General features: G+C 41.6%; 1 long non-coding RNA gene across 1 annotated transcript; it reads right to left on the bottom strand.

Moving 5' to 3' along the window:
* Window positions 1-8,938: 8,938 nt before the first annotated feature.
* On the bottom strand, window positions 8,939-16,968 carry LOC122664864. Its single transcript, XR_006333389.1, has 3 exons — window positions 16,957-16,968; window positions 9,372-9,404; window positions 8,939-9,204 (listed from the first exon to the last, which is right to left on the bottom strand). It is a non-coding gene; the product is annotated as an uncharacterized LOC122664864 (long non-coding RNA).
* Window positions 16,969-18,774: the final 1,806 nt, after the last annotated feature.

Here is an 18,774-nt window from a genome sequence, read left to right as displayed (position 1 = left end):
TCAGCCATGACTATAGATGGTAGGAGGTTCCAAATCCCACATGACCACATGGCATAAGAGATTAGCACTTTGGAATGAAAGTGGCCCCAATACAAGGAAGCAGGTGGAAGTGTTGGTTATGGGAGTTACCAAGTGAATATCTTCTATATAAGACAAAAGCCAAGCAAAAAAAAGGACACCCAACGGATCAACAAAACACTCAAGACAAAAGTCTATCTTTATTTTATCTTTTCCTTTATTTTATCTTTCAAGGTATAGTCTTTCATCCTTCTCTGTAATTTTTTCTGGAGTTGGCTTCCAACCACCAATTCCTCATTGGTTTGTGTTTCAAGGGGCATTCATGTAGGTCTTGCTTGGAGAATAATTCCAGCACCCATGTCTTTTGGTCCGTATTTTAGAAGACAACCATCATCATCAAATTGCAAACTTCATCAGTTCGTAGCTGGCAGAGTTGTGAAAGTTTCATCAAAACCGTTTTTGGGAGATGCTTGGAGAACAACTCCAGCAATCTTATCTTTTGGCCCGTGTTTCAGAAGACGACTATTAACATCAAGTTGCAAGCTCCATCAATCCATGGCCGGCAGAGTTGTGAAGCTTCATCAAATTCATTTCCGTGAGATTATGCGATTTGATCGTAGAACGGTTGTACTGTAAACACCAAGTTGTAAATCTCATTAATGTCGGATTTCGCAAGTTGTAATGACTCCAATCGGATACAGACTACAAGTAAGCAATTTGATCTTCAATCTTCTTCCTTTGCTTTGTCTATCACGATTTTCTTTTACCCAAAAGACCTTAGAGCTACTCAGGCACGGAAGGATCTCCTTTTCATCCTGGTTAGAAGTCAGAACAGGCCATTTCTGGTCTCTTAGAACAGGCCGTTTCAGCCTAACTGGAAGTTAGAACAGGCCGTTTCATCTTAGAATAGACCGTTTAGTCATTTAGAACAAGCCGTTTCATCCCAGTCGGAAGTTAGAATGGGCCGTTTCGTCCTGGTTGGAAGCTAAGATAGGCCGTTTTCAGTTCCGTTTGGGCCTGTGTTAAAGGCTCTGGCACGCCCTCGTTACCTCCACCACGTGCGATGTGCCCCTGTGTGTAGGTGTTGGATTTTTCACCAACACATTTTGGCACACCCGGTGGGACTCCAGAAAGCAAAATCATGATGGTTCGAGGAAGAAGAAATGCGGATGAAAGGAATCCTTTACCAAATCAGGCAGTGAGAATGTGCTCAACCAAGGGCAATTCTCGCTATCAATGAACACTGAGAGGCGGTAACCCATCGGCAAGGGGCACGGTTTACGTCCAACAGAATTTGGGTGGTTCGAGGAGGAAGGTACACCACCAAGCATGAGGCAAGTCCTTCTGTTGATGCTGTGATAATCCATTGGCATCGGGTGACCTATCGTGCTTCACCTACCTTCCTAAATCGAAGTTGATTCTCACATTCCTGATGTAAGCAGCAGCGGTTTCTCTTTTTAAAATTTTTTTCGCCGATGATGCCATTGGAGAACCAAAATAAAGTCAAACCAAAGTTTCCATTGGGTGTGAAATCAAGAGCCAGATGACCTTCACCTTTCCATGGCCCCAAGCCACGGAGTCATGGTCCCTCATTTCCATTTTTAGCGGCGTAAAATGTGCGTCATATCGATCAACTCGATATTCAATTTGTTATTGTGGGCAGTTTGAAAGTGCAAAGTGTTGTTTTGGATGGTCGTCAGCCTATTTTCCGGCCAAAAACTACAGACACCAAGCAAGGGGCAAAGGCGACAGAAATTTGCCGCATAGCCACTTTTTCTGCAAGAGAGTAGGTTGTTACAAAAAAAAATAAATGAGAAAAAAATGGACGGCAAAAATTTGCTGCATAGCCACTTTTTCTGCAAGAGAGTAGGCTGTTACAAAAAAAATAAATGAGAAAAAAATGGGAAATCTGAGGTATACTCAGAGCAAGAGGCCGATTTACTCGGCTTAGTGGAGTACAAGACGTGGGTAGTTGAAGTTAAATTTGGTTCTCTCTCTTCATTCCATCATTAGAAAGAGAGTAAGGGACATGTGTCCTCCATCAAATTCTCTCTCATCTCCCCATTATCTCTCTCTCTCCCCTCTCACATGCCTTCCACGATTTCCATTTATCTCTTCTAAAATTTCTCTTTTCTCTCTCATCCCCCCATTATCTCTCTCTCTCTTCTCCCACATGCTTTCCACCACCTCTCTCCCTAAATGACCTTTAATTTCCTCTACATGCCACATCTCATGGCTTTCCCTTCTTAAAAAAAAAAAAAAAAAAAAGAGAAAAAAGAAGGAAATCTGAGGTAGCAAGAGGCCGATTTACTCGGCTCAGTGGAGTATGAGACGTGAGTAGTTAAAGATAAATCAGACTCTCTCTCTATTCCTTCCATCATTAGAAAGAGAGTATGAGACACATGTCTTCCTTCATTTCTCTCTCATCTTCCCATTATCCCACTTCCTCAATTCCACTTCCATCTCGTATACACTCAGAACTAGATGTCGATTTGTTCGGCAAAGAAGATTCCTTAGCGATGAAGAAATTAGAGTCATTTCTTCATGGCTCAAGTTTTTCGATAGAAAGGTGGCCGGCCGCCACATGATTTATTTTCCAGTCCAGTGGATTGGTGTTGGCAGTCACATGATTTTTTGAGGAGATTACTCTTGTTATTTGATGTGTTCGACGGACAGATCCTGTGACTTAGTGATGCTGTGACGATGTGTCGATGAAAGAACCCATTCCTGAATCAGGCAAACCAGGGGTAGCAATATCCTTCTACAGAGATCCTCGTCGATGAGAGAGCCGTTTATTTTCCCAACCAGACTCGTTTTATTCCAACGAAAATAAACGTTTTTGGTTTGGAATTCGGTAACTGATGTTGCGTTGTCGCTATTACTTGACGACGAAACACTGACGGAGAATTCTTGAAGCTTGTCGATGAATTCCACCAGCTTTTGTACAAGACAATAGAGCGGTTTATTATGAAAAGTAAGATTTTGCAATTTGACATCACTGCACGGATCTGGAATTGCAGACGAACTTCACGGCAATTTCCGATCAAAATGGATATGGCGATTGCATCTTGGATAGATAGAACAGTGGCGATCTTTCAATATCAAGGGTTGACATTGAGCGCCAAATGCACTAGTCACGTTCACCCCTTCTCTTCGGATGACGGTTGATAAAGCCGGGGGAGGTATCCATAAGTTGGTTTCAAGCCCACCTGATTAGCAATAAAGGAAAATGCTTGAGCTATGCCTACGGAGCTAGAGATGCAGATTCAGTTGGAATGGATTTGGAACAATCTGTTCCAAGCATGACAGAATTCGCAAAGGCCGAAGTGGCGGCGGTGAAACCCTACCTTATTACACAAGCAGTCCATGAGTCCTGCGAGCCAGACCGAGAAAGAAGACGAAGGTCGAAGGGGCATACCGGAGGGTCCATCCACAATTTTCACATGAGTCTCATTCTTGAAAATGGTGGCATTGGGCGCAACGTCAAGGTCGTGGATAGCACGTTGAATTCTAATTACTTAGACAGTGCCAATTTTATGCTATGTTCACATGAAGGAGTGGATCAGCAAATTATGGGTCCCATCATTTGTAATGGAATCCTAAATTCTTTCTCACCCACTTTGCATTACATTTTGTTACATTTATGGAAGTGGGAGTGTGGGACCACCCCAAGGTTGATTCGCCTTCATCACCATTGATACCGATGAGGATTGTTTAAGTGGGACCGCCTCAAGGTTGGTTCATTCTCATTTCCATTGAGAGTTTGAAACCGAAGACGATTATTCAAGTCAAGCCACCTCAAGCTATGATGTCTGTTTGCAAAGACCAAACCTCTTTTTGGTATTGTATTTGGTCACATTGATCGAACCAATTTTCGATCAATAGGCTGAACTTGAGACTATAAAAATATATCCATAATCTCATTCGAACTCGTGTGGTCTCGTTTAAACGGGATTGTAAGGGGCATTGTTTACACCCAAATTTCACAAATTGGGATTCATTTATACCTGTCATAAGGCCGTGCATTGCACACTGCCATCAAAGAGTTACCCTTTTAAATTTGAATAATCAAGTGAAAAGGTGGGACCCACCATGACTATAGATGGTGGGAGGTCACAAACCCCACATGGCCACATGGCACAGGAGATTAGCACTTTGGAATGAAAGTGGCCCCAATACAAAGAAGCAGGTGGAAGTGTTGGTTATGAGAGTTACCAAGTGAATATCTTCTATATAAGACAAAAGCCAAGCAAAAGAAAGGACACCCAACGGATCAACAAAACACTCTAGACAAGAGTCTATCTTTATTTTATCTTTTCTTTTTTTTTATCTTTCAGGATGTATTCTTTCATCTTTCTCTGTAATTTTTGCTAGAGTTGGCTTCCAGCCACCAATGTCTCATTGGCTTGTGTTTTAAAGGGCATTCATGTAGGTCTTGCTTGGAGAATAACTCCAGCACCCATGTCTTTTGGCCCGTGTTTCAAAAGACAACCATCATCATCAAGTTGCAAACTTCATCAGTCTGTGGCTGGCAGAATAGTGGAAGCTTCATCAAAACCATTTTTGGGAGATGCTTGGAGAACAACTCCAGCAATCTTATCTTTCGGCCCGTGTTTCAGAAGACGGTCATTAACATCAAGTTGCAAGCTCTATCAATCCATGGCCGACAGAGTTGTGAAGCTTCATCAAATTCGATTTTGTGAGATTATGCGATTTGATCGTAGAACAGTTGTATTGTAAACATCAAGTTGTAAATCTCATCAATGTTAGATTTCGCAAGTTGTAATGACTCCAACCGGATACAGACTTCAAGTAAGCAATTTGATCTTCAATCTTCTTCCTTTGCTTTGTCCATCACGATTTTCTTTTATCCAAAAGACCTTAGAGCTACTCAGGCACGGAAGGATCCCTTTCTCGTCCTGGTTAGAAGTCAGAACAGGCCGTTTCTGGCCTCTTAGAACAAACCATTTCGACAGTCAGAACAGGCTGTTTCGGTATGGCTGGAAGTTAGAACAGGCCGTTCGTCTTAGAACAGACAGTTTAGTCATTTAGAATAGGCCGTTTCGTCCCAGCCGGAAGTTAGAACGGGCCGTTTCGTCCTGATTGGAAGCTAAGATAGGCCGTTTCCAGTTCCGTTTGGACTTGCTTCAAAGGCTCTGGCACTCCCGCGTTACCTCCACCACATGCGTTGTGCCCCTGTATGTAAGTGTTAGATTTTTCACCAACAATTGAGACCTTGTAGAGCGTCTTGTTTTACGATTGTGCAACGATGCAGCATCAAGGTCAAAATCTTCTTGGCCAAAGGTCTGAACCAATCAGAAATAATGGTATCTTCCAAGGAAATGGAAAGAGATATTAAACAGGGTAGGTGGGACAACTCCTCAACATCAATGATGGAAGATACAACACTAGACGACCCGCCACTTCGTCCCTCTTCATCATCATCTCGTTGTTCATCTTCTTCAGCAGCAGCACTACTGTTCTTCACCCTACATTTTATTTTTCTTGCTTCCTCCAATCTCAATACCTCCAGTTTGTGCATACAAGAGATTACCCCTACTGGAATAGAAACTTTGGAATATGACAAATTCAAGTATCTTAAGATCCAAGGATTTCTTGATCTAATAATAACAAGAACACAAACTTAAAACGTGGAGCTGTCGGGGGAGCATTCCCAATGCAGGTAATGCTCTCAAGCTTTTGCAATATGATAGCAAAAACTCCTGAAGATTCACCAAACATGACAAGGAATCTGGGAGATATTCCAAATTCACTGTGTAAGAAATATCGAGTACACTAAGAGCCCGTTTAGTAACACTTTGTTTTTTATGTTTCTGGTGTTTTCCTGTGCAACTAGCAAAGAAAAATAGAATCTACCGTTTGGATGCACCGAATTGTTTTTCTGTGTTAGTAAAACGAATCGGCAAAACAAAAACCAAAAACAAGAAATATCAAAATATGTAAAACCTTGTTTCTTCACTCCAAACACTTCAAATGAAACAAAAGAGGGACAAATTGAGAACTTGTGCCCGATAATTTCGAGCTCCTCCTCTCCAAGCTTCACAGCCATCGTCTTCCCCACGAAACCCAGCGAAGCGATCTCCAAGGTCGATCGAACTTCCATTGTTGAATATCTTCCAAACTCTCTAAGGCTGATCGAAGCGCCACAGTTCTTTACCGTCTGCGAACTTAGGTAAAAGCAAGCTTCATTCTGTGGAAAAACGAAGAGAGGAACTCCTGAGTTCTTCTGCCTCTCGCTTCACCTTTGCTCGAACGATCTGCGCCTCCTCCATCTTCTAGGGTTCCTCATGTTCTAGGCTCAACAGGGGACGATTTGGTGAACCTGAAGAAGCCCTTTATCGCTAGAGCGAAAGATGTCATTGAAGCTCTGTGCGCAAACTGATTTGGGGAACAGGTGATTTTGCAAATAACTGATTTCGCAAATTTGATCTCTCTCTCTCTATGTCCGTCTGTGTGCAAACTGATTTTATAAATCTGAGGTCCTCCCTACCGATTTTTCAAACTGAAACCCTAGACTGCTAGCATGTTGTTCAAATCCATCCCATTTTATGATACTCCTTCAAGGTAGCTTCTCACTTTCCAGACCAATTTTGTAAACTATTTTTTTTTTTTTAATTTGCCCTTCTATATTTTGCATTGCAGAGAAAAAATGAGGAATTCTTTTGTTTTGATTATATTGTTCAGCTTCTGGATTGAAAGTGCTCCAAGAAAACAATTTCATACATAGAGATTCGAAACCACAGGTATTTTTCTTCACAGCCTTCTATTTGTGGGTTGCTTTGTGGGTTGCTTTTGTATTTATTGTGCTATCTTTTGTATTCTGTAATCTATATTATTTTCAGTTTTCTTAATCAGTATTTATCCCTTCCTTGACAGGTTGATTGGAAGAGTTCATTTTCTGTTTGGTTTCTTTCTTTTCCTTCTCTAATTAGGTTTGATCTACATTATTTAATAAATTCTGGTTGAATTAGACTACTAAGGATTAAGGTATAAATACATTTAAGGCCTCCAGGTCATCACATTGGTTTGAAGTTAATACCAGTTCAATATTTTCTGAATTCTTCTGCTGTGGATTCAGTAGGATACCTGGTTGATTCTGGGTGAAGTTTAGGTGGATTCTTAACACATTTTATCCTTCTATCTTCCTATCAAGTAACATGTTAGATCTGAATTCTACCATACTTCTTTTTTTTTTATGAAAGTGTAATCACACAAACCACACACCAATATCAGTTCAATATTTTCTGAATTCTACCATACTTTGTGACTATTGATTCTAGTAAATTTCTCAGATCTATTGAACCTGTCCAGGTGTTTGTGGATATGTGTGTGTGGTTGGGTGTGTGTATGTGACTGTGTTGTATGTGTGTGTGGGGGGGGTGAAGGTGCTTGGTTGAGGTCCATGTGACCCATCTTGCTTCCCTTTTCTTTCCTTCTCTTCCCTTACCTTCCATCACTGATCATCATCCAAACCTTATTTTTTGTTTTTTGCTTGCATTGAATGGATGTTTTGATTTAATTAGACTTCAAATTTAGCAGAGAAGTTGTTTGTTGTTACCATGTACATGTCGTCCTTATTGGTGGGTCTCAAATTGCTCTCATGGGATAGGAATGTCTGCCTCACACTACCCTTCAGTGGTTATTTCATATTGCTAGGTTGCATCAATTCATCAAAACCTCATCCCCATTTCAGTTTTCCTTTTGTGTTAGTATTTTGTCAAGTATCTGTTGCTGTACTTGGTTGGCATTCATGGTCAGATCCTCCACAAGATTCATACTACCTTCTTTGTCATTAAGATCACAATTCAGCAACATCTTTATTACAAATGGGTGATGAAGATCAATATATGTGGGCATTATCATTTCTGAACATCAAATTCAGAAATGATAATGCCCACGGAATTAGAAAAGAAGGCGAATAAAGGGGGGGGGGGGGACAGAAAAAGAGATGGGAGGATAGAAAGGATGAGTCAGAGAACTTACGGGCAATGGGTTGAAGGGGAGGTCTGAAAGGAACAGAGATGGATTTGGTGGAATGGATTATGGTTGATTACTCTGTAAGCTTGTTGGGTTTTGGGAATTCCTCTTAGTGAAGGGATTCCCCTCTTCCTCTCCATGGGTCTGTCCTTGTGAAAGAAGTTGGGACTTTCTGTTGGATTTGGAAGAATTGGGCAAAAAATGGAAGAACAGGGGACTGTGTAGGGGCAGCAAGGGGTGGGTGAGTGTGTGACTGTGTTGTGTAGGGGCAGCAATGGGTGGGGGTGAGTGTGTGAGTTTGAACACAGAGAGGCTCAAATCCACTTTCTAGACTATTTAAGACCTTGCATTCTATTCAAATTGCTGAGAGTGAAAAGCAAAAAGGAATAAAATTTGGTCACTAGTAATGGATATTTGGTTGTTGGACGGATTTATGGGTTTTCTCTGCTTCTTTTACTGAATGCTTCCTTCTTTATGATGCTCGCATGTAAATCCTCCCTCCTAAACTTCAGTTTGTACTTAATGGCCCATTCTTGGCAACTACAGGCTGCCCCTGCCTCTGCCTGCAGCAACTCCACCCGTCAACTTGATACTCTTTAGATCTTCTCTGTAAAACCCCTTCAATGCTTCACCTACGAACACAAGCCTACAATAAAACTGAGGGTTGGAATTCTAGAACTAAAAACAGAATTGTCATCCCATCGAACTGCTTCTTGTGATATTTAACTCCCCAAGCTTCACAAAAACCTCTCTCCCAAAGCCCATCCTAGGCAGTCTTTTGATCACAAAGCAGGAGTGTACTTGCATCTGAATTTTGAACTTCGAAGTTGTTTAGTATATTTTTGATTAGTACAGAAATTTATTGCTGATTACTCTTTCAGACTTGAGAATAAAATTCCAATTTACAGAATAGAAAAAGAGGAAAACGAAAGGCAACAGAAAATTCCCAAGGAAAGGTTGATAAAAAAATTAATTGAGATGTGAATAATGAACAAATGGTGAGAAATAACCCACAATACAATTTTCAAGGATTTCAATTTTCTCTGCCTGAATTCTATGGGAATACTTGTTCATATTGCCAGTGTTCCTTCAGTGACTTTGTTGTCATCTGAGGAATCCCTGAGACTTGGGCTTATTCATGATTCATGAAAATCCATAACCAAGAGAACTTCCACTGGCTTCACAGAGCTGGATATAGACAAAGTCAATGAATCAACCAATTTGTGAAGGACTCTGTCCAGCTGTGCAACTTATGTAGAACTATTGAAAATAGAAGTAGAAGCATTTGGTCCAGAATTTTATGAAGGATAAAGGAGAGATTATATAATAGTGGTAAAATATCCTTGGTTGAATACCTTAGTAAGCTCAGAGAGATGACGAGTCTTGAACTGCCTATACAAACACTCACCCACTCACCCACACCCCTTGCTGCCCACACACTCAAACACTCGAGCACAACATGCAGAGATGTTCATTTATGATCGTAAAGAAAACCATGGTCTCCTTAAGATGTAGTTGTAGAAGTAAATTGAATGCAATGAATAATAAGAATTGGGTTACTTGTAAACTTCAAACTCTACTTGTTGGTCTTTAGCTCAAATTGGTAGAGCACTTAGAACATGAGCATGTCTCAAGCATGTTCTAAGGGGATGGTGGTTCGAATCCACCAAGATCCTTTTTGGTTAGTCATACATGACATGATCATGGTGGATGTTTTCATCTTAATTTTAAGTAAGTTTAGTCAAGTAATGGTATTTCTATAATAATTCATTAATTTTAAGTAAGTTTAGTCAAGTAATGGACATCATTCTCCCTCAAGAGCAAAGTGGTTAGTTTTGGACACATCTTCTCTCCCAACTCAGGCAACTCCGCTATTTGGGTATATATTAGTGAAATCCTTGTTGCATCTACCTACTCAAGAGCCTGTGGAGAGCCTCTTTAACTGATTCACCAGTCTTTATCAAGAACTTGTTGAGGCTACTATTATCAGTGTAAGAGGCTGAAGATGTAATCCAACGTGCAAGCTCATGCATTAAATGATGCATCCTCGCACAACCTTTTTCCTCTTCACCTACCAACATGCAAGCAATTTTCAAGCTCTCAATCAGACCCTCTCCTTTATTCCAAGCAGCTTCCCAACTCCCTAATTCATCTATTAATCCCTTTCCAGCACAATAATAAAGTATCTCGCCAAATCTCCCAATGTTACAGTCTTCGGGAAACAGGCACAGTAAAGAAATAGACTCCTAAGTGTATCATTTTCCAATCTATCAAAACTGTTTTAAAGGAACAAATACTTCTTCCTTCATACCTCGAAGCCTTGTGGTTGTGAGCTCCATTTCCCTTGAGGCGTTCTCCCATGATCCGACTTCTTTTCGATTCGCCATTGCTTGAGCAACAGTGACAATTGCGAGAGAAAGACCCTTGCACCTTCCAACAATTTTTTAAGCAAAACGCTTTATATCAACAGCAGCGGCATATTCGCCAGCTTTATCAACGAAGAGCTCCCACAATTCGGCATCAGATAATGGCTCTACTTTTTTATTGTTTTTCTAGCATCCATATCAGTGCAGGTATCCTGACTTCGACTCGTCACAAGAATCTTGCTACCTTTGTTGTTTTGAGCTGGGCGAGGTATTCCAACATCCTCAAGCTTTAACTTGGACCACACATCATCCAAAATTAGAAGAAATTTCTTCTTCTGTAGGGCTTCGAACAATGCATCAGCCCCACTATAATCTGATAATCTGAGGCGCTTGCTGATACTGGTTTGGATACTTGGTATGTTGGGAGAGGCAGACAGTATGACTATTATCACAATCTCAAAACGAGGATTGTCTTTGAAGTGATTGTTTACGTTTTTGGTCAGAGTGGTTTTACCCACTCCTCCCATACCATATACCCCAATGATGCTGATTTCTGGATCACCTATGAAATCAAGTATCTGCTGCAACAGGCGTTGAGTTGATGGTTGCTTCTTGACTATTGGGTTGGTTGGTGTCTCCATCACCGTCTTTAGAGAAGGCTGCCTTGCCAAAACAAATTGTCTGTCGAGCCTATCCTTCGCCATTAGCTTGAGTTCTACAGACTTCTTGCTCAAATTGTAGCGTGACCAAAAGTTCACACACCAACCACTCCCTTCTTTATACTTCTTTTCTATGTTAACGGCTTCCTCTTCGATTTTATCAACGTCCTCAAACTAATTTCTCGCTACGACAGTCTTCACTTGTCCAGCGTTTTCTGCTGCATTTTTTTCAGAAATATTGTATTGCATTCATAAAATTACAGTCTCAATGAGACATTATATATACAAGTAGTTACAAGAGAACCGTGGAACTTGCCATACAAGTTGAGATTGAGTAGGATACAATATTTTATGTGATAGAGTTGCCTTGTATAGAAAAGATTGAGTTTCCTATTGAAAATCAATCAGAATACTATGACTGATTTGGATAGAGAACGACATATATCAATACAACCCCTCAAGATGGAGAGTCAATCTGGTGAACCTTCAGCTTGTCACAAAGAAACTGAAACCGCACGGTGGAGAGAGCCTTTGTTAGTGCATCGGCGATTTGATCGGAGGTGGAAATAAATTGAACAAAGAGCTGGCGATTGGCAACTCGTTCCCTGACAAAATGGAAATCTATCTCAATGTGTTTAGTGCGGGCGTGAAAGACCATATTTGCAGACAAATACGTTGCACCAATATTATCACACCAGATTACTGAAGGAACTTTGAGAGGGAACCCAATTTCCTTGAAAAGAGCCTCCAACCAAATTAATTCGGTGGAGGCATCGCCTTATACTCAGACTCGGTGGAGCTGCGAGCCACTGTCTTCTGCTTGCGAGAATTCCATAAAATTAAGAAAAATGACATAGGCACCTGTAGAGCAATGACCAGAGTCACTACCTGCCCAGTCTGCATCAAAAAATCCTTGTAAAGAATGATTGGAGGAGTGTTGAAGTAACAAACCATGAGTCATAGAACCCCTCAAATAGCGCAAGATACGCTTGACCATAGCCCAAGGAGTAGGAGCATGCATATATTGACAAACCCGGTTGATAGAGAAAGCTACATCAGGGCGCGTTAATGTAACATACTGAAATGCGCCAACAATGAAGCGGTACCTAGTAGGATCGTCCATAAGAGCACCCCTTAAATCAGATGGGGGGGAGTACTGGCCATAGGAGCAGTTATAGGTTTGCAATCATGCATACCGGAACGATCAAGAAGATCCTTAATGTAACGGCCTTGACAGAGAAGAAAGCCTTTTGGATGAGAAAGTACCTCAATGCCCAAGAAAAAATGAAGAGGGCCAAGATCTTTAATAGAAAACTCGGCAGCCATCTTTGATAGCAGTGTGGTGATTTTATTGGAGATGTTGCTAGTAACTATGATGTCATCCACATAAATGAGAACATAGATCAATAAAGGATCCTTGCAAAAAATAAATAAAGATGGATCTATACGAGAGGCAGTGAAGCCTAATTGGAGCAAGAAGCATGTAAGGAGATGGAACCATGCCCAGAGGGCTTGCTTGAGGCCATACAAAGCGCGATGCAACTTACAGACATGATTAGGTTTGGAAGAGTCCTCAAACCCAGGCAGCTGAACCATACATACCTCTTCTGAAAAGATGCATGGAGAAAGGCATTGTGAACATCTAATTGGCGAATGGCCCAACCTTGAGAGAGTGATTGCAAGAATAGAACGAAGAGTGGTTGGTTTCACCATGGGGTTGAAAGTGTCAGTATAGTCCAAGCCCTCAAGTTGATGAAACCCTTTGGCGACTAGGCGAGCCTTGTAGCGCTCAAGGGAACCATCATCCTTGCGCTTGATCCAGTAAACCCACTTGCACCCAACCAAATTCATGTGTGAAGAGCGAGGCACTAAAGAGCATGTCCCATTTTTAAGTAAGGCATTGAATTCATAGGAGATTGCTGCCCGCTACTCAGGAGATTGGTGAGCCTGGGAGAAGCAGGTGGGCTCGATGAGGGGAGGGATAGTAAGGGCAACCAAGGCATGGGAGGTGTAGGAACGAAGCTGCATGGGATGAGTGCGGGCTAGAGGGGTAGCCACGGGGTTGGAATTGTAAAGGTACACTAAGGAGCGGAGGCGGCCAAGAGGGGAAGGGGAGGTAGATGGGGCGCCAGGGGTGCCACCAGTAGAGATATTGGGAGAGGGCAGCGAAAGGGGCATCGTGGGTGGGGTACGTATAGAGGGCGCAAGGGAAGGAGGGGGAATGGTAGCAGTGTAGAGACCGGGGTTGGCAAGATTAAGGAAACCTGAGTTGGTAGAATATCCCAAGGGACCGAAGGGGTGGGGGTATTGGTGGAGGGGGACCAAGGAGAGATGATTTAAAGGGAAAAACTGTCTCATCGAACCAAACATGGCGAGCTATATACATGCCATTTGTGGAGAGATCAAAACACCGGTAACCTGTATGAGAGGGGTTGTAGCCAATAAAGACACAAGGTTTGGAATGAAAGTCCAATTTATGATTATTGTAAGATCGAAGGAGGGGAAAACATAAATAGCCAAAAATGCGCAAGAAGGTGTAGTCGAGGCGTTTGTGGGTGATGAGCTGGAAAGGGAAAATGCGGTTTGAAGCACGAGAGGGCATTCGGTTGATGAGATAGACATCCGTATCAAACGTAAAATGCCAGTCATGAAGGGGAATCGAGGCATGAGTAAGAAAGGTGAGGCCGGTTTCAACTATGTGGCGATGGCAGCATTCCACAAATCCTTGTTGCTCATGGGTATGGGGACACAATAAACAATGAGAGACTCCACATTTGGTGAAAAAGACGGGGAGAGAGCGATATCGCCACCCCCAGTCAGTTTGGACAGTCTTAATTTTGTGAGAAAATTGACGTTAAACAAGAGCTTGAAAAGAAATAAAAGTTTGGAACACATCAGATTTCTTTACTACAGAAAAAAAAACTAGATAAAATTGGTATTGTCATCAACGAAATAATAAAGTACTTATGACCATCCTTAGAAAATTAGGGAAGGGACCCCATACATCACTATGAATAAGATCTAAAGGAAAAAGACTACAACTATGCATTTCACGCAAAGAAAGACGATTAGCCTTGCCTAATTGGCAGGATGGGGAAACAGACTGCACACGTGTGGACTAACACGGCATATTATTTTCCTTAAGCATAAACCGAAGAAGAATTTCATGAGGGTGACCAAGTCAGTCATGCCAAACCATCGATGGAAGTGTGTTCAGCAATAGAAACTGTAGGGGAAGGAGAGGATGGAGTGGAACCCTAAATACGTCGCGCTCTGCCATTGCCCAGCAGCCCTGTTGTGCGCATAAGTCTCGCTTGCCAAAACCAGCCCACCCAATTTGTCCCTGCATTAATGCCTTCAAGGGTCTTTGCGAAATCTCATCAAACACATTTTTGCCTATAAATATTCTATCATTTGGAAGGGTTAGACACCAAAAATTCATGAAAAAAATACCTTTAATGAAGCTCGTTCTTCCCACTCTCAATCCTCGTTAGAAACATCCCGAGATAATGTTCCAAATAAGACCACATCATCTGTACAGATGGAAAATACATGTCGAGGCATTCACGGAGATATGTGGCACGTCAAAGTCGGCCACACGGATTGGGAGATGTCAATGTTTGAATATGGACCTTTAAAATGGAATCTTTTAAAAAAAAAAAAGAAAAAAAAAAAACAAATAATAAAAACAAAGTGAGTCATCTCGGGCCAACCTGAGTCGATTCAAAATCACCAGCTCCACATCAATGGGCATGGCCCCACCCCCACAAGGGCATGACCCCATCCCCACAAGGGTGCAAAGACAAGCCTGCATTGGCTACAGCCAGCAGGCCTAGCCTAGGCACACACAAGTCGTGGCTGCCACGGTCTAGCAGCGCTATTGTGCGCATAAGTCGCTCCTACTAGCAGCCAGCCCATCCATCTTGTCCCCTGCCATTGATGCCTTAAAGGTCTTTAAGACATTTTGTCGAACAGATTTTTGCCTATAAATAGGCTGCATTTTGGAGGAGTTGGAGACCTCGAAAATTCATGGTAAAATACCTTCATGAAGCTCGTTCTCCCATATTTCAAACTTTGTTAGCCACATCCCAAATCATGCTCCTATAGCCATACAATTCTGTAAATACCCCTTGTTCACCACTCTTGCCATTTGGAGCAACCACACTTGGAGCAGCTTTCAGCACTTTTCGGAGACAATTTGGGTTATACAAGGATATCTAAACTGAGCCCAGACACTTCCACGCTTCAAGGGTAGTTTTCTATATTCTTTTAATATATTTTTATGTATTTTCTTTAGCTAAATGAGGTTGTTTTTAGTTAAAAAATCGTAAAAAATATCACATGAGTGTTAAAATTCTGAAAAATTTAGGGAACATGTTTCCCACTGTGTTTGATTTCCATTAATTTTTTCGAGCTCCAAATCATGTTTTTTGTGACATTTTTGCTTCTGTTAGTGTTTTAGAATTATGTGGGTCCTAGACCCTGATCTAGGTGGGGACAAGATGGGTGGGTTGGCTACTGGCAGGCACGAATTGTGCATGCCTACTCTAGGCCTGCTGGCTGTAGGCCGGTGCAGGCTTGACTTAGCACCCATGTGGGTATGGGGCCCTACGCATTGGTGTAGGTTGGTCATTTTTGGTCGGCTCGGGTTGGCCCGAGATGACTCGCATTTGTATTTTTTATTTTTTTTTCTTTTCTTTTTAAAAAAAGATTCTATTTTAAGGGTCCATGTTCAAACATTGATATCTCACAATCCGTGTGGCCGACTTTGACGTGCCACATATCTCCGATTTACCCTTACCCCACTTTTTGTTAACAAACTATCCCAAGTAGAGCCAAAGCCCCTAGGATAGTCTTATTTAACCTTTATAAACCCACAAGTGAAATTTCACTTCAATCTAGCACTTTTTGTGAAAATGACCATTTTTTCCCTGACACAGTTCTTGGTATCCGGACAACCCAATTTGGTCTGAAATACTTTGGATAACCTTATTTGGTCATATTAAGCTTCCACGTAAAGTTTTGATCAAATCGGATAACTTTTTTGAAAATGACTGTTTTAACCTTGACATGGTTCTCAGTATACGAACCATCCAATGTGACCTGAAACCATTTGGATGAACTTATTCGGTCATATTGTGCTTACACGTAAAATTTCGTGTAATTCTAGTATCATTTGGACCTTGATTGATGTGAAACACCATTTTCTGCATTTTCTCAATTTCTATGCCATTTTTAAGAAAATCTAGCCATTTTAATCTTACGGATGGAATTTACGCGTCGAGATCTTTGTGACGATATGTGGTACATCAAAATTGGCCACACAGATTTGCAGCGATATATGGTATGTCAAAATTGGCCACACAGATTGGGAGATATCAATGTTTTAACATGGACCCTTAAAATAGAATCTTTTAAAAAAGAAAAGAAAAAATAAGTAAATAAAAGCAAGTCAACCTAGGTGGCCAACCCAAGCCGACCCAAAAAAACCAGCCCCACACCCATGGGCATGGCCCCATGCCCACATGGGCGCCAAGTCAAGTTTGCACTGGCTTACAGCCAGCACGCCTAGCCTAGGCAGGCACAAGTAGCGCCTACCACCGCCCAGTAGCCCTGCTATGCACATAAGTCGCGTCTACCAACAGCCAGCCCACCCACCTTGTCCTCACCTAGATCAGGGTCGAGGACCGACATATTTCTAAAACACTCACAGGGGAAAAATTGTCACAAAAAAGATGCCACCCGATTGTGCCAAACACGCCGCCCCTACGCCCTGACGCAGGGGCACGCAAAATAACCGCCACACCCCTAGTCATTTCTGGGGTTCTAGGGGATGCAGTGGTCATTTTGCATGCCCCTGTGTGTTTGTGTTGCACCACTGGGTGGCGTTCTCTTTCCCTAAATTTAAATATAACCTCATTAATCTTTCTTCTTTTTTTTTTAATATTGGGGAGGGGGTTAAATAACCTCCTTAATCTCCTCTAGGGATAGGGGAGATCAGAGAAACATTAACCTCAGCACCGATAACCAAGGAAATTAGAGACTATACCATAGAGGGATCAATCGGGTTAGAAGTAGTGTTTACCTCCGAAAAGATGGTCAGCAAACAAACAAGTAATTATAGGTTTGTTCACAATGAGTGTCTCACCATGATCTCTAATGCCTCTGATGGTATTCTCTTAAGATTGGACTTGGCCATTGCATGGTAATAGTGAGTTTTCCTATCCCCTTTACAAATATAAGGAGCGCTTGATTTCTACTTCCAAAAGATGGGTTGCAGAGCTTAGATAGAATCTCCCTTGAAGAATTGGGAATGCTGAAGGGAATGGAGTTAGCTGAGGAGATTATCCTTCAATAGGTAAATGTTACCAAAAACATCTTTATTCCATCTCCAGAAAAGAACGGAGATACTATCAGCTTTAGCCACAAAGCTACCAAGGTCTCTCACCTAGAATTTCACCACTTTTTCCATAAACAAAAGCCAAAGACTGTAAACTTAAATTTATCACCCAAAAAAAAAAATCTCGACATTTTTGGACATCAGGAATCTTGGTATCAAAGAGAAAAAGCAATGTCAGGCTTGTAAGAGCGAATGAAAAACTTGAAGGCCTAGAGATAACCCACTGACATTCCAACTAAGGATACCCACATGTTGTAGAACTGAAGTAAATCTGTAAATCATACATCTCCTATTTTAGTCAAGCAAGTGAAGAGACATTGAAAAAAGAAGAAAATATTAGAAAATTCTGGAGCAGATGTAGCCTAAGTATGATCAAACTCCGACTGTGATCATGTTCTATTGATGATGATCTACCTTCAGTTCACTGTCCTAAGACCTACGCTTGCTACAACGGGTTTTCGGGGATTTGGAGCAAGACATCAGATCTTTGTAGATGAATATCTCATGACAACTAAGTCTGCGGAGGAGTCAACCAACATCTTGAAGGCGATCAACATAGATCCGCGGAAGCGTGGTAGGATCTATTCTATCAATGGAGAATACTATTAAATTATCTAGAACAACAGGAGAATCAATCGTTACCTACAGTCTCACAGATGCAAGAGCTCCAACCGATGATAGCCCTTTCTCAGTTGTTTCACGCACTACGCAAAGCTTGGTGTTCCCACATGAACAAGCCAACTCCTCCACACACAAGGATTCTCAAAACCCAAGCTTTCTCCAAGATCAAACACCAAGAGAGGGAGAGGGAGAGAGAACGGTACTAGGGAGGGGAGTGCTCCACCGATTTTCCAAGGATGAGAGAGTGCTTCTTAAATTTTGGCAATCTCATGAATATATGTGATTTACCCGCTCACTCCCAAATTGGTAACATACATGGGCAAGGAATATTGAGTTTCCTATTGGGACTCAATCACCAACCCATCTAATCTTTCCCACCAAGGAGAAATCCCTATTGCTAGAGGAATCCAATATTGGGTCCAATATCCAATATTGAACCAACATCTTTCCTTTTCTAACAATCTCCTCCATCCTACTGTAAGATCCAATCTTACAAGAGGATCACGAAAAGGAAATCATGATCAACCATGCTGCGTAAATGAATGGAAACGAAAGGAAAGGGGTAGGATTGCAATGGGATTCTACTAAGCTTCTAAAGTGTCCAATCACCAAAGATGCCAAGTAGAGTGTAACAATGAACGCCCAAGGTAAGTAGTTAAGACACCCATTAGTCCCCTACAAAACAATGTTGTATGGTTCAATATAAGGCATG

The sequence above is a fragment of the Telopea speciosissima genome, chromosome 6, assembly GCF_018873765.1.
Source record: "Telopea speciosissima isolate NSW1024214 ecotype Mountain lineage chromosome 6, Tspe_v1, whole genome shotgun sequence".
In the NCBI taxonomy this organism is placed as follows: Eukaryota; Viridiplantae; Streptophyta; class Magnoliopsida; order Proteales; family Proteaceae; genus Telopea; species Telopea speciosissima.
Note: the sequence above shows the minus strand (reverse complement) of the source record. Positions and strands in the feature narration are given on the sequence as shown.